Here is a 14,242-nt window from a genome sequence, read left to right on the forward strand (position 1 = left end):
ATGACCTTGACCTTGTGAAGGATGACCTTGACCTTTCACCACTAAAAATGTGCAGCTCCATGAGATACACATGCATGCCAAATATCAAGTTGCTATCTTCAATATTGCAAAAGTATTCATAAAATAAGCGATTTGGGCCACATATATTTCACCTCTTACCTTGAAGGATGACCTTGACTTTGACCTTTCACCACTCAAAATGTGCAGCTCCATGAGATGCACATGCATGCCAAATATCAAGTTGCTATCTTCAGTATTGCAAAAGTATTTATAAAATGAGCAATTTGGGCCACATATATTTGACCTCTGACCTTGAAGGATGACCTTGACCTTTCACCACTCAAAATGTGCAGCTCCATGAGATACACATGCATGCCAAATATCAAGTTGCTATCTTCAATATTGCAAAAGTTTTCATAAAATGAGCGATTTTGGCCACATATATTTGACCTCTGACCTTGAAGGATGACCTTGACCTTGACCTTTCATCACTCAAAATTTGCAGCTTCATGAGATACACATGCATGCCAAATATGAAGTTGCTATCTTCAATATAGCAACAGATATTGCAAAATGTTAAAGTTGGCGCAAACAAACCAACAGACCAACAGACCAACAGACAGGGCAAAAACAATATGTCCCCCACTACTATAGTGGGGGACATAAAAATTAATTTCAATAAGAGAGCTGGCATCTTTCATTGGGTTGATCATAAGTTCATTTGATGCTGTCCTTGAAGGACCGTTACATTACAGAACATTAGAAAGGTTCAAAGTTCAGGCTTTGCAAAAGAATCCAGATTTTAACTCGACAATTCAGTTAAATCCTGCAGTTTTGATGGAGATTAATTGGTGGATTGAAAATGTTCAAAACAAACATGGCAAAATGATACGTCAGAATCCAATTACTCTATGGATTCAAACTGATGCCTCCAATGCTGGTTTTGGGTCCTATTGTGTTGAGAAGAAACTATCAACAAATGGAAGATGGCTTATTAAGGAATCAAAAAACCATATTAATTTCTCAGAATTACTTGCAATATTTTTCGCATTGAAATCTTGGGTATCAGATAAACATGACATACATGTAGGGATTCAGTCAGATTCCATGGTAGCCATTGCATATATAAATGATTTTGGTGGAATGGGAAATACGACTTTAGATAGTCTGGCGAAAAATATTTGGGAATGGTGTTTGGCAAGAAATGTTTTCATAACAGCATATCATATACCAGGAAAGAATAATGTAGAAGCAGATTTCTTCTCAGAGATTTTTCATATAGCACTGAATGGATGCTTAAAAATAACATTTTTTCTAGACTGATCACACAACTTGTACATCCAAATCGTGATTTATTTGCCTCAAGGCTTAATTGTCAATAAGAGGTGTATGTTTCATGGATGCCAGATCCAAATGCTTTTGCAACACATGCATTTTCATTGTATTGGACCAAATTTACTCCATACATTTCCCTACCCTTTTGTCTTATGGGAGCTATTTCAAATAAAATAAGAGAAGATAATGTTGAACAGGCATTGATTGTATGTCCTCCCCGTCTGTAGATCTGCCGTGGAATCATATGGAATTCTATGGAAATTGTTAGATGGAATTCCGTGGAGTATTGGCACTAACTTTCCATCCGATTCCATGCAATCAATGGAAAAGTGAAAAAAAAACAGAAGGGGGACTTGATATGGGATGGAATTCCATAAAATGCCGTGGAATTCCATAGAATTCCGTGGCATTCCATATAATGCCGTGGAATTCCATAGAATGCCGTGGAATTCCATAGAATGCCGTGGAATTCCATGGAACGCCGTGGAATTCCATGGAATGCCGTGGAATTCCATAGAATGCCGTGGAATTCCATAGAATGCCGTGGAATTCCGTGAAAAGCTATGGAATTTAATAAAAAGCTGGAATAAAATAGAAAAAAAAACAGATTATAGATCAAAGGCAGTTTATTGATTTTGAAAAACAAATGTGAATGTAACTAAAGGTTTCATCATCACCGGGGATGAACAACTTTTGTCACGTGACCACAAAAGTCAACGCAGGTTGTTGAATTACATCAGGAATCCCGCTCCGTCAGGTAATTTTCATCTTTTTATAGAGAATATGTTAAAATTTCTGGACAATACAAAGCTTATGACATGCTTCATACCTTTTCGCATATTAAGACGCATTGCACTTGTTTCGAAGCTTTGCAGTTTTTAAGAACACTTCGACACAAACTTTAGATTTTCGATGCAAACGCAGTTTGATTTTATATTTTTTTACTTTCCATTCACGAATAAATCATATTTCTAGAAAAATGAGAGCACACGATGCTTAATTTTTGATGATTTATTGTATTTGCGATATAAGTTGTTGTTGTTATATTTAATTTGGGCAGTTCTTGCTATTTCAAAAATTTACAAACGCGGGTTGGTTGAGCAAACGCAGTTTGCTGAAGCTGGATTATGGCAAACGCAGGTTGGTTAAGATTACGGAATCCGGATAGTGACATCTATATTCTTGCCCTTCTTTCATCAAGGGCGACACACGACACACGAAGCGATACACGATATTTTGCGCGACAGTCGCGGCGACGCGCGATATTTTATTATTCAAATATCGCCCATATTATCCGAATTTCGTGTAACGCGGTCTAATTTCAGACCGCGACACACGACACACGAAGCGATACTCGATATGTACTGTTCAAATCAAATCATCATCAACATCTTCATCATCATCATCTCCATCTTCATCGCCATTATCATCATAAAATAAATCGCGATTCGGAGCGGAGTATTGTAAAATGAAGATCTCAAAAGAATTGAAAAATAATTTGTCGGAATGTTATTTTTCTCATGCTGTTTTGTTAGTTGTCCAAATATATTTAATATTAAATATTATCTTAATATTAAGATTTGGTAGTTAAAGAATGCAATTTGAATGAACACAATTGTATGCATATGTTTTGCTCAGCTGTGAAGATTGAGGGAACAATTTATAGAAGAACTGTGAGAATCATCTCTACAGTGTTGCTACTGTTCCGCAATTCATAATACTATATTTTCGGCACACGAGCATTTTACTAAAATGTTGAAAGTTAATAAAAACAAAATATACGGTGTTTGGGAAAACGTATTGAACACCTGAATGTTGAGACACTTTACGACAATGGGCTCGAGTTACAGGTTGTAGCACGGCGTCTCCGTTAGCAACGTACCAGTATAAATTTAATATAATAGCAAAATTGAACTGAGCCTCGCTCTGTGAAAAGGGGGTTGAAAGCATGTGCGTTAAGTGTTGTCCCATATTAGCATTTGCAGTCCGCACAGGCTAATCAGGTACGCCACTTTCCGTCTAAACTGGGCGTTCTTCTAAGAAGAGACTTCTGAAACGAAAAGAATCATACAAGCGGCACGAGTCGTCCCTGATAAGCCTGTGCGGACTACACAGGCTAATCTGAGACAACACTTTACACACATGCATTAAACCCATTTTTCGCAGAGCGACGCCCAATTTTCCGAGTCTAAAAAGTTTGAGAATATTAAAACCCATTCTTAATATTAATTAGCACATTCATATATTGTCAGCCTGATTAAAATTACTGAGAGCAACACCACTCATTCGAATAAAAAATCTGTACCCGCTTCGTCCAGATAAACTTACTTGCTTGTTTGTTTTAACCTAACCATGATAAAAAGAGACATACCTACTTATTACAATATATGAACATAATTTAATTCCATCCGCATCATCAGATGAGGATAAATATAACAACCAATGTTATCTTATTTCTCTTAATGAATAAATTGAAAACACAAATAATGTTGCCCATTTGTAAAACCAAAAATAAAATCAGAATAATAACACGCCAAATCAATGTTTCGAAAGCACTGTTATGCAATTAGAAAACACAAACGAGCAATAAAACCAATCGAAGCATTTGAAATTGACATTCGGATTATGAATGCAGTAAAAATAGCCCCTTTTTGTCTCCCCTGATTTTTTGAAAACGCGACAGTCGACAGGCGATATGATTATATATTACCACTGAATTCGTAGACCATTGTGTTACCACTCGACTACCGTACCACCATTCTATATAATAATTTACCAAATAAGTAGGTAATTGTTACAATCAATAATCAGGTATTTGAAGAATATCGTTTACATTGCATACCAAAATATATAGGTATGATATAATTCAAACCGATTGTGTTCACATTGGCTTTCAGAAAATAATCTAAATCAAATTTTATGATTTCAGGAAGTTTTTTTACCGTACTAGTCGCTCCCATGTGTATGGCTTGACTGGATCAACTGAGAGCAGCACTGCACAGCCGACCAACAGTGACGGATGCAATACGCAACAGCAGAATGACATCATTCGAAAAATAAGATTAAAGTAAGCCAAGATCCTGTGATTTAAAATTATTTAAAAATGTTTTAGGTTTAGAGATGTCTACAACAAAAGTCTTTTTAAAATGAATCATTATTTAATTGCCAGGAGACAGTCAACATTTATTTTATTTTAAAGGTATGCTTTGTACACTGAGGCACGTGCTCAGAAAATGCATTGTAATGAAGAGGATTATATGTGTCTAATGCAGATGTTTCCTAAAATGTGAAATTCGTTATATAAACTTATCAATACGTAATATTCAACAGGATTAATTTGCATCTGTCGTCAAAAAGGTTAATTGCCAAGTTGAAGAAGATCAATTTCATGTATTCACTAAGAGTCTAGGACACGGGTTCGAACCGTCGACGAGTACAGGGGTCATAATTGCCTGAAAATGATACTCAGTACTGTTAATAATTCATGATTCGACATAAAATGTGATTACATTTTATTGTCTTTGCTTCGGATGATGTCAAGCTGAAAAACTCGCTCTCAGTAAATAAGATGGTAAATGTTGTAAAATAAATAGTTTTCGATAACAAATATCATGTTTCAGGGACCACGAATTTGACATTCCAAAACGGAAGGAACCTAAACGAAAATTTGACACCGTGTCAACAAGCAGAAACGCTCTCCAGAAGGGAACGTTGGGTGTCCGATGGGAGAGGGCAAGACGAAATGACAGCAAAATGCTTCTAACATCAAAAATGGGAATTGACATTGACCCGTAAAAGGAAATCATAATATCATACGACAGTTTGTAGTTCTTTAAAAGACAGCTGTCATTTTTGATATTCGTTAACCAACGTTACCTATATTGATTCCGTGTAATGCTACTGAATTTGATTTTGTGTTGCTCTTTCTATGTTTATGCATTGAGGAGCTACCAATATTGGGGCCGTATAATATGCTGCCTATATTGACGCTGTGGGATGCTTCATTTAACGAGGCCTACCGGTATATTCAACCTTTTTGGGGGATTTGAAACAACAACAGACATATTGGATCTAACTTTATTTTGTTTGCTGTTATTTGTTTCAAGTTTTAAAATTACAGTTTCTAAAAAATGCCATGTATCTTGTATCTTGTTAATTAAAAAAAAGGTATCTTTCTTTTAGTTGCATAATGATAAATAATGTGGACCTATAAGGAGAGAGGTATCATGAAGCAAATAAAACAATCGATTCCTCTTATTCTGCAAGACATAGTATTCATTTTAGGTGTATACCATTATCTTTTGATCCGAAACTTTAAATATAATAATAACTATTGACCTTTACATGGGCGCCTTGCAAATCACTAGTGTCTTCATATTGGTCATACAATATAATGTCTTTATGTGTAACGTGAGAATCCTGACAATCTTACAATATGATTGTTGGAGATAATACTTAAAATAAAGCTGAAGGCATACTACATCCATGACAAAGTACACTTCACCGAGATAAGTCTAACTATACTGTGAAAAACATTGAAAAACCCAGCGGTTGAACGCAAACAAGATCAGTGTCTTTAACAACAAAACGAACCAAACATATGCAGATTAATTGTTTTATTGCTGCAAAGAATATCCCGTATCGCAATAATAGCTTATACGCAAAACATTAAACTGGCCTATGTGCAACTTGAGAAGGAATTACAGATTTACATGTAATTGTTGACAATTCGCACAATGATTCCAATGAGACAAAAAGCTAACTCACCAAAAATATATTTTAATCATATTGATTCGAAATAGATAAACAAAAATCGCAGATTACAAATGAGTCTCGCTCTGTGAAAAGGGGGTTTAATGCATGTGCGTAAGGTGTCGTCACATATTAGCCTGTGCATTCCGTACAGGCTAATTAGGGACAAACCTTTCCGATAAACTCGATTTTTGCTCAGAAGAGACTTTCTTTTAACAAAACATATCATAAAAGCGGAAAGTGCCGTCCCTGATTAGCCTATGTGGACTGCACTTTACGCACATGCATTAAACCCCCTTTTCACAGAGCGCGGCTCAAATGTATATTCCAGCGGATATGGTGAGATCAACAATAATCACAGATAATCAACATAAATTACAATGATTTTGAAAAGATCAACAATAATCACAGATAATCAACATTAATTACAATGATTTTGAAAAGATCAACAATAATCACAGATAATCAACATAGATTACAATGATTTTGAAAAGATCAACAATAATCACAGATAATCAACATAAATTACAATGATTTCGAAAAGATCAACAATAATCACAGATAATCAACATAAATTACAATGATTTTGAAAAGATCAACAATAATCACTGGTTATATAAATCACAATTAATCGGTTGAGATCAACAATAATCACAGATAATCAACATAAATCACAATGATTTTGATAAGATCAACAATAATCACAGATAATATAAATCACTATTAATAGGTTAAGATAAAAAATTCACAGATAATCAACATAAATTACAATTATTTTGATAAGATCAACAATAATCACAGATAATCAATATAAATCACAATTCATGGGCTGAGATCAACAGTAATCACAGATGAGCAATAATGAACACAATAATTTGTATGAGATCAACCATTATCATAATCATTTTAAATTAGAATGATAAATATTACAACAATAATCTTATTAAAAACAGGAATATCAAACAAAACAACACAAGATAAACGATATGAAACACAATGTTTAAGACGCAAAAACACGCGTAATACTATATATTATTGTATGACAGTCTGTATTTTCAATAATTAAGAAAATAACCACGGCACATTGGTAAGAATTAAAAATAATTCTTGGTCTTATCATCGTCATGCAACAGATGACTAGGCCCGGTGCTTTGCAGATCTGTGCTTTGATAGACTACTGCGGTGCCTGTACCTCTTTTCACACATATCACAAGCAAAGTTTTTCTCTCCATTGTGGGTGGCAAGGTGGGCCTGAAGGTCAATTTTCTCCCGGAGCGTTGCATTGCAAATTGAGCAGGTAAATTGCTTTGCAGCAACCTCCCTCCGGACGTGACGATTCAGGTCATCTTTGGTTGAAAACTTTTTGCCGCATTGTTCACAGGGGAACGGCTTTTCAACACCATGAATGCTGCATCTATATAACAAAAACAAATGGAACTGTTGAATTATTATTCAATACAGAAAAATACACACAGAATATTATCCATAACAATGTGGAACTTAACAAAATGATGGTCGTCAGAAGCGCTCCAGATAAGGCGCGTTAACGCGTATTTACGCATTTCAAAATCCAAAATACGCATTAAATAATATGTTTAAGGGTCCAATTACATACGTGAAGTATCGGAACGCGTACATTCTGGATTTATACGGTGTAAATTCCAATTGTTCAGTGACAATTTGCATTGAAATTTATCTGGACAATTATGGTCGTTAAAAACTAAATACTATAATGAGCACACCAATATGCACCACACTAGTAATAATGTGTTAAGTGTTTTAAAGCCGGCTTTTTTCGAAAACACCATTCAAAACATTTTAAATAGTGCTTTGCAACTAGGTTATAAAAACATACTTTCGCTCAGAATGCAATGACCTATGTTGAATTGTATCTTGATTTTTAAACCGACAGAACCTAGCATTGTACTAAAAACAAAAAAAATACAAACCTGTGTCTGTTGAACGCCTGTTTTGTGTAAAATGTTTTTCCACAACAGGCGAATCGTCCAGTCCCTCTGTGGCGCTTATCATGAAGCTTTAACCCCCACTTCGATTTAAATGTCTTTCCACAGATTTCACACACGAGCGTCATGTTTCTGTAATGAAAGAATTACTTTTTGTTAAAATATATTTCTAAAATGTTTTTATAAAGTTTTAAAGACTACACCAAAAGAGATATGAAACGCAAGTGATTGGATGTGACACACTATCTGCTATTCTTTTCGTCACAGTTCAATAAACATGCGTGTTTACTAATGCACGGGATTTTCGTGAGTTTTGGCGCGTTTAGCGTCATTCGAGGTCCGCTTAAAGGAGGCAACGCACGTTGTGGTTCAATATACTTGTAACAGTACTTAATGTGTTGATAAGCATATTTCCGCTCTGTTTAAATGTCCTCAATTGAAGTTCCGTAGTCATATATTGTGTTGAATAGTTAATATTTTCGTATTTGTAACCATATCATATTTTAGAAGACTTTCAAAAATGTGTACAGTGTGCGTTTCATTATCCTTTGAATATTCTCGCAACCTGCGTTTGCCATTTCCTATTGCTCAAGAAATACCAACCTGCGTTTGCAAAACAAAACAAAACAAAAAAATAAGATATTTTTCAATTTGCACCGCTATTTTTGTCATGAATCTTATTAAATATATTAAAATGAAGTGTAAAATCATACTAATTCAGTCGTTAAACCAATATTGTTGAAAGAAAATCATCAACACCACATAAACAAACAGCGTTTGCAATGCATTTCAGAATTTTGTGTCGAAGTGTTCTCGGAAAGTGGAAACAGTAAAGGCAATGGAATCATTTCAAATAAAAGTTTATTTAGTATACTGTGTCATAGGCTATCACTTGTTAAAAACTGAAATTTTGATTATATGAAAAAACAACAAAACTTACCTTAATGTACAAGATTACAATCTGTTTCTGCAACCGGCGTTGACTTTTGCGGTCACGTGACAAAAGTTGTTCATCCCCGGTGATCATAGAAGTTAAACAAGAACAAGATCTGGCATCAATCATTAACCACACACATGCAGTCACAGTACATATTCAAAAATGAGTGGTTTTACATTTTCATAAAGTACCAACTCTCTTAACCACAGGCATGCATGCACACATTCAAAAACACATCCATAAACATGCACGCATATACAGGTGAGAAAAGAACAACTTATAAAAGGCACAATATAAAACATAGAAGTAGAATTTTACATTTCTCTTATGACAAGTATACTTCCTTTCTCACATATGTTCATAAACACACACAATTACATGCACACACACATCACGCACAATTGTTCTAGAGTTTTTTCTCATAAATTTTAAAGTTCAACAACTGTTCCTTATTAATTCTAGAACACGTTCAGTATGATAACAGAAGTTCAGTTCTAGTTGATGTGTTCCAGTACAATTCTAGAAAAGTTCCGAAGGTTAACTTCTAATATTTAAGTCTGAAACCAACTTTCTAGAAAACAAATTCCCATGCAGACAGCCAGTATTCAAGTACTGAGCATAGTTAATAATAATACATAACAAATTAACAACTGTTGTAAATTTGTTATTTATTATACTATGCTCAGTACTGTTGAACACGGACTTAATTCAATTATCCAAGTTTTAATTTCCTAAATTAAAAAACAACAACAAATATATTAAGACAAAAAACAAACACAAAATACAATTCACAAAATAAATAACTGGTCTTTTTTATACAAGAAGTAACCAAAATAAAACATGTCACCAGCCACAGACTGCCAGGCTTAACACAGAGGCTAGTTTTTAAAAATGTTTGTCCAAGTCTTCCACTGCCATTTTCCTTTTCTTCTGAGAATATTGAACACCAGTCACTGCCTCCGGGTCCTTTTTGGTATGAGGTACATTGTATACTGCTCACATGTGCTCTACAGAATAAAAAATCATAAAAATGTCTAAAGCAAAGAGTTATTTACATTCAAACTATAACAAGAGATTGCAAAGCAATATGGTCCCCTACCTGTTAAACTTCACTATTTTAAGTTTGTTAAATATATTTGTTGCCATAGCAACCAGAATTCTTGCATTATAAACAACATGAAATGACGTGCAAAATGTCCTTATTGTTATCTGTTCATGTTTCAAGTTTCATGAAAAAATACTTAGAACTTTTAAAGTTATCCCAGGATCCAGAAAAGTGTAACTGACTTAGACCAATATATTGAATTCCAAAAAGACAAAATACTTTCAGGTGGTTAACATTAAATAACTTATCTAGCCCAGGGCATGACAATATTTACCATGAATTTGTGGCCCTGTAAGTCCTCTAGGTAAATGCGCTTAAAGAGCCGCTTTGCTGTTGGATTATTTCCCTGCCAAACTCTGCAGTATCTTCCATCAACTGGTCAATGGTAATTAAAGCACATAATGAAAATGTATAGGGAACGTAATTCATGAATTGTTTTAAATATTAAGTTGTTAAATGGTCTTTCAAAAGAGAACTAAAAACGAAGTGAATACATCGCAAAGCACAAAGCATAACTTAATTTGTTGGTATGATTAGTACAAATTTATTATTGCTATAATTAGAATGATGTGTAATTCTATTGGTATGAAAATGCACACTCAAATACCTAAAAACCAATTCCATTGGTTTAATTTTTTATTTACAAGCAAATACGTTGAATTGATATCCCCCGCCAACATGCTTCTGGACACATAAGTATTATATTTGACACTCAAACACGCATTTTTTAAAGATACAAAGGGCCATAACCCTGTTTTTAACAGATGGTGTACAATTCCATTTGGCGTGCATCATCCTCTTATCCATATATATACTCGAACCAGGTTTCAATGAAATCCGCCAAAGCACTTCCAGGATATGGCCTTGGACACACAAAAAGGATTTTTTCAAGATACAAAGGGCCATAACTCTGTTATTAACTAATGGTGTACAATGCCATTTGGCATGCATCATCCTCATATCCATATACATACTCATACCAAGTTTCAGTGAAATCTGCCAAAGCACTTCCAAGATATGGCTACGGACGGATGGAAAGACGGACAGACGGAAGGATGGAAGGATGGACAGACAATGCCAAAAACAATATCCCTCCGCCTATGGCGGGGGATAATAATAAACATTAACACCATTAATGAGCATTGAGTACTCAACATGCACAGTAAAAAACTTCCTTAGCCTGCAGTTCCATAACCTTGCATGATAAAATTCCAATACTACATTCAACGTTATTAATTTCTCCACATAGGTCTTATTACTTCCTTTTTCAACCTGCAAACTCCACTAAGTGAAAATTTGGGTGACAGCTGCTTTTAAACTAATATTTGCCATACTAAAACCTCAAATATCACATAAAAAGGTCTACAATAATGTCATAAGAAGATTAAATTTAAAGGAATATTTAGAAATAATAAAAATCACAAACCTTCAGTTGTTGTTCTATTCCTAGACAGACTGCTCAAACACTGTATGCATCACTCTTTAGCAATATTTCGTGTCACTTTCCAAATGATATAAATACATAAGTATTTTAAGAAAGTGTTTTTAATGGAAAAACTAATGAACTCTTCTGTTTGTTAAATGTCTTTAACTTTATTTTAACAAGTTAAACCAGTACATTGTCCACCATGTTTCATGTTTCAATCTAACAGGTAAACTTTCTGTATTTGAATTCAGCCAATTAGAAAAGGCTGTTATATCTTATAACCAATAGATTTGCAGTAAACATACCCAACATCTGATGTATAACACATGCTTGGCTTATCAGATAGATTGTTATTTGACAACCTGGACTGGCTGAGTTTGATATTGAGAAAAAACAGTGTGTATACCACTTGGACAGGGTTAAGGAATTTAAACTTGTAGAAATTGCTTTGAAAGTAACAACTACTCCTACTTCTGCAGAACTACTACTTTAATTACTACAGCATCAACAACACCACCACCAACAACAACAGCAACAATAACAGCAGCAACAGCAGCAAAAACAACAGCAGCAACAACAACAGCAGCAACAGCAGCAGCAACAACTGCTACTACAGCAACAACTGCTACTACTGCTACTTCTATTGCTACTACTATTGCTACAGAAACTGTTAATGCTACTACTTCTACTACTACTACTACCACCACAACCTCTACTGATATAAAAAACACTACTGCTACTACATCAATTACTACAACAACAACACCTACTACAACAACAACAACTACTACTACTAATACAGCTACTACATCTACAACTACTTCTACTACTGCTGCTGCTGCTGTCGCTACTATGAAGTCTATTTGACTATTTGTAAGTGTAAGGTGTTCTATATGTGTTCTTATTCCCCATAAGAACTTTTGTAGAACTTACTGGTTCTTAAAGCGTTCTAGATGTGTTCTAGAACTACATTTTAAAACATTTTAAGAAATTTTTTACCATATTTTGTCCTTGAAATGTTCTAAAAAGGTTCTTGAAATTATTGGAACAGTTTCAGTCCTAAGCCATTTTCCACAAATGTTCTGGATTTATTCTAAAAAAACTGTTTTGGAACAATTCCAGAACATACGTTTTAGAACACAAATATGGAACAGTTCCAGAACTGTTCCAATTTCTAGAACAAATTTTGTAATTATCTTTATTGCATTTTCTTTTAAATACAAAATACATGACGCAAATAAATTCATACATGTATTAAACTACAAATACATTTCAGACAACCAGCGAAAATTTTCTAAGTTATTTTCCATTGATTTCCATCCAAGAAAATGTATAAGTTATTTTCCATAACGATTTCCGTTGAAAAAAATGGCTAAGTCCAACTTTCCATGGTGTTTTCCATACATTCCGTGGAAATGCATGGAATTTTAGTCGAGATTCCGTGGAATTCCATAACAGCTTCAGATGGAAAATTGGCAAGTGGATGGAATTCCATCAAATTCCATGGATTTCCATCGATTTCCGTAGAATTCTATAATATTTTCTATGGAATTCCATAGAAAAGTGCTAATGACTATGGCAGATCTACAGACGGGTCTCTGGACAAACCAAATTTGGTTTCCATTCTTACTACAATGTATGATTTCTTTGCCTGTCAGATTACCACGTCACAAGGGTATTTTGAAGCTCCCACACAACAACACACACCATCCAATGGGATAAAAGTTGCAGTTGATTGGAACAGTTGTGTCTGGAAATCCCTTGCTGATAGAGGCATTTCACTGCAGATTGCGGAAGGCATCCTCAACAGCTGGCGATCAGGCACAAGAAAGCAGTCTTCATCAGCTTGGAAGAAATGGACTTTGTGGTGTAACATCCAATATTGAGATTCCATTTGTCCAACTCAAGAACTAATTTTAAAATATTTGTTTTATTTGAAGAACATGAACAAATCCTACAGTGTAATAAGACACATACATCTGTGTTTATGGAAACTTTGAAGCTTCTTGATCCCATGTTTAATGGTTCTAGTATGATTATTATTAGGTTTATGAAGGGATTATACAACACTTTTCCACCAAAACCAAGATATAATTTTACTTGGGATGTCAGTAAAGTTCTAAATTTGATTTCTACATGGATGCCTCTTGATAAGTTGTCTGTAAAAATGTCCGATAGGGTCTTGTTTAACCCATGTATGCCTGGTGGACCCTCCCATCCATCTAAATTGGATCAATTTATTTCCGAAATTAGGGATCTAGTATATTTATTTTTATATTTATAATATTTCTTACAGAAATTCCTTTAAGCAAACAGCGCAGACCCTGATGAGACGCCGCATTATGCAGCGTCTCATCTGGGTCTACGCTGTTTGCCAATGCCTTTTTTCTAGACGCTAGGCATATTTAATGGGTTTATTGTGGTGATAAGTTAAAGCATTCAAAGCCAGGTAATGATCATATTTTAATTTTGAGGGCTTTTGAAGATCCTAGACTCTGTTCTGTTAGGGCTTTGAAATGTTTTCTGTCTAAAACAAAGGATTTAAGAAAATCTAGACAATTGTTTGTTTCTTATTCAAATTTTAAGGCTGTGTCCACCAGTACCATTGCCAGATGGCTAAAATATGTGTTCGATATTGCAGGTGGTGATACAAACACTTATAAGGCTCATCCATTTACAGGAGCCTCTGTTTCTGCCAAGTCCATGAAAGGTTGTAGATTGTC

At 34.6% G+C, this 14,242-nt stretch overlaps 3 long non-coding RNA genes across 3 annotated transcripts; 1 reads left to right on the top strand and 2 right to left on the bottom strand.

The window, feature by feature from the left end:
- The first annotated feature begins 2,005 nt into the window (after positions 1-2,005).
- On the top strand, positions 2,006-5,510 carry LOC127868594 (uncharacterized). The gene is made up of 3 exons (XR_008044190.1): positions 2,006-2,092; positions 4,265-4,402; positions 4,956-5,510. It is a non-coding gene; the product is annotated as an uncharacterized LOC127868594 (long non-coding RNA).
- A 426-nt stretch (positions 5,511-5,936) lies between these two features.
- Positions 5,937-9,079, bottom strand: LOC127868604 (uncharacterized). Its single transcript, XR_008044198.1, has 3 exons — positions 8,992-9,079; positions 8,037-8,183; positions 5,937-7,501 (listed from the first exon to the last, which is right to left on the bottom strand). It is a non-coding gene; the product is annotated as an uncharacterized LOC127868604 (long non-coding RNA).
- Positions 9,080-9,770: 691 nt separating this feature from the next.
- Positions 9,771-12,061, bottom strand: LOC127868623 (uncharacterized). Its single transcript, XR_008044204.1, has 3 exons — positions 11,520-12,061; positions 10,368-10,468; positions 9,771-9,995 (listed from the first exon to the last, which is right to left on the bottom strand). It is a non-coding gene; the product is annotated as an uncharacterized LOC127868623 (long non-coding RNA).
- Between the last annotated feature and the right edge of the window lie 2,181 nt (positions 12,062-14,242).

Source organism: Dreissena polymorpha, chromosome 1 (genome assembly GCF_020536995.1).
Source record: "Dreissena polymorpha isolate Duluth1 chromosome 1, UMN_Dpol_1.0, whole genome shotgun sequence".
Taxonomy (NCBI): Eukaryota; Metazoa; Mollusca; class Bivalvia; order Myida; family Dreissenidae; genus Dreissena; species Dreissena polymorpha.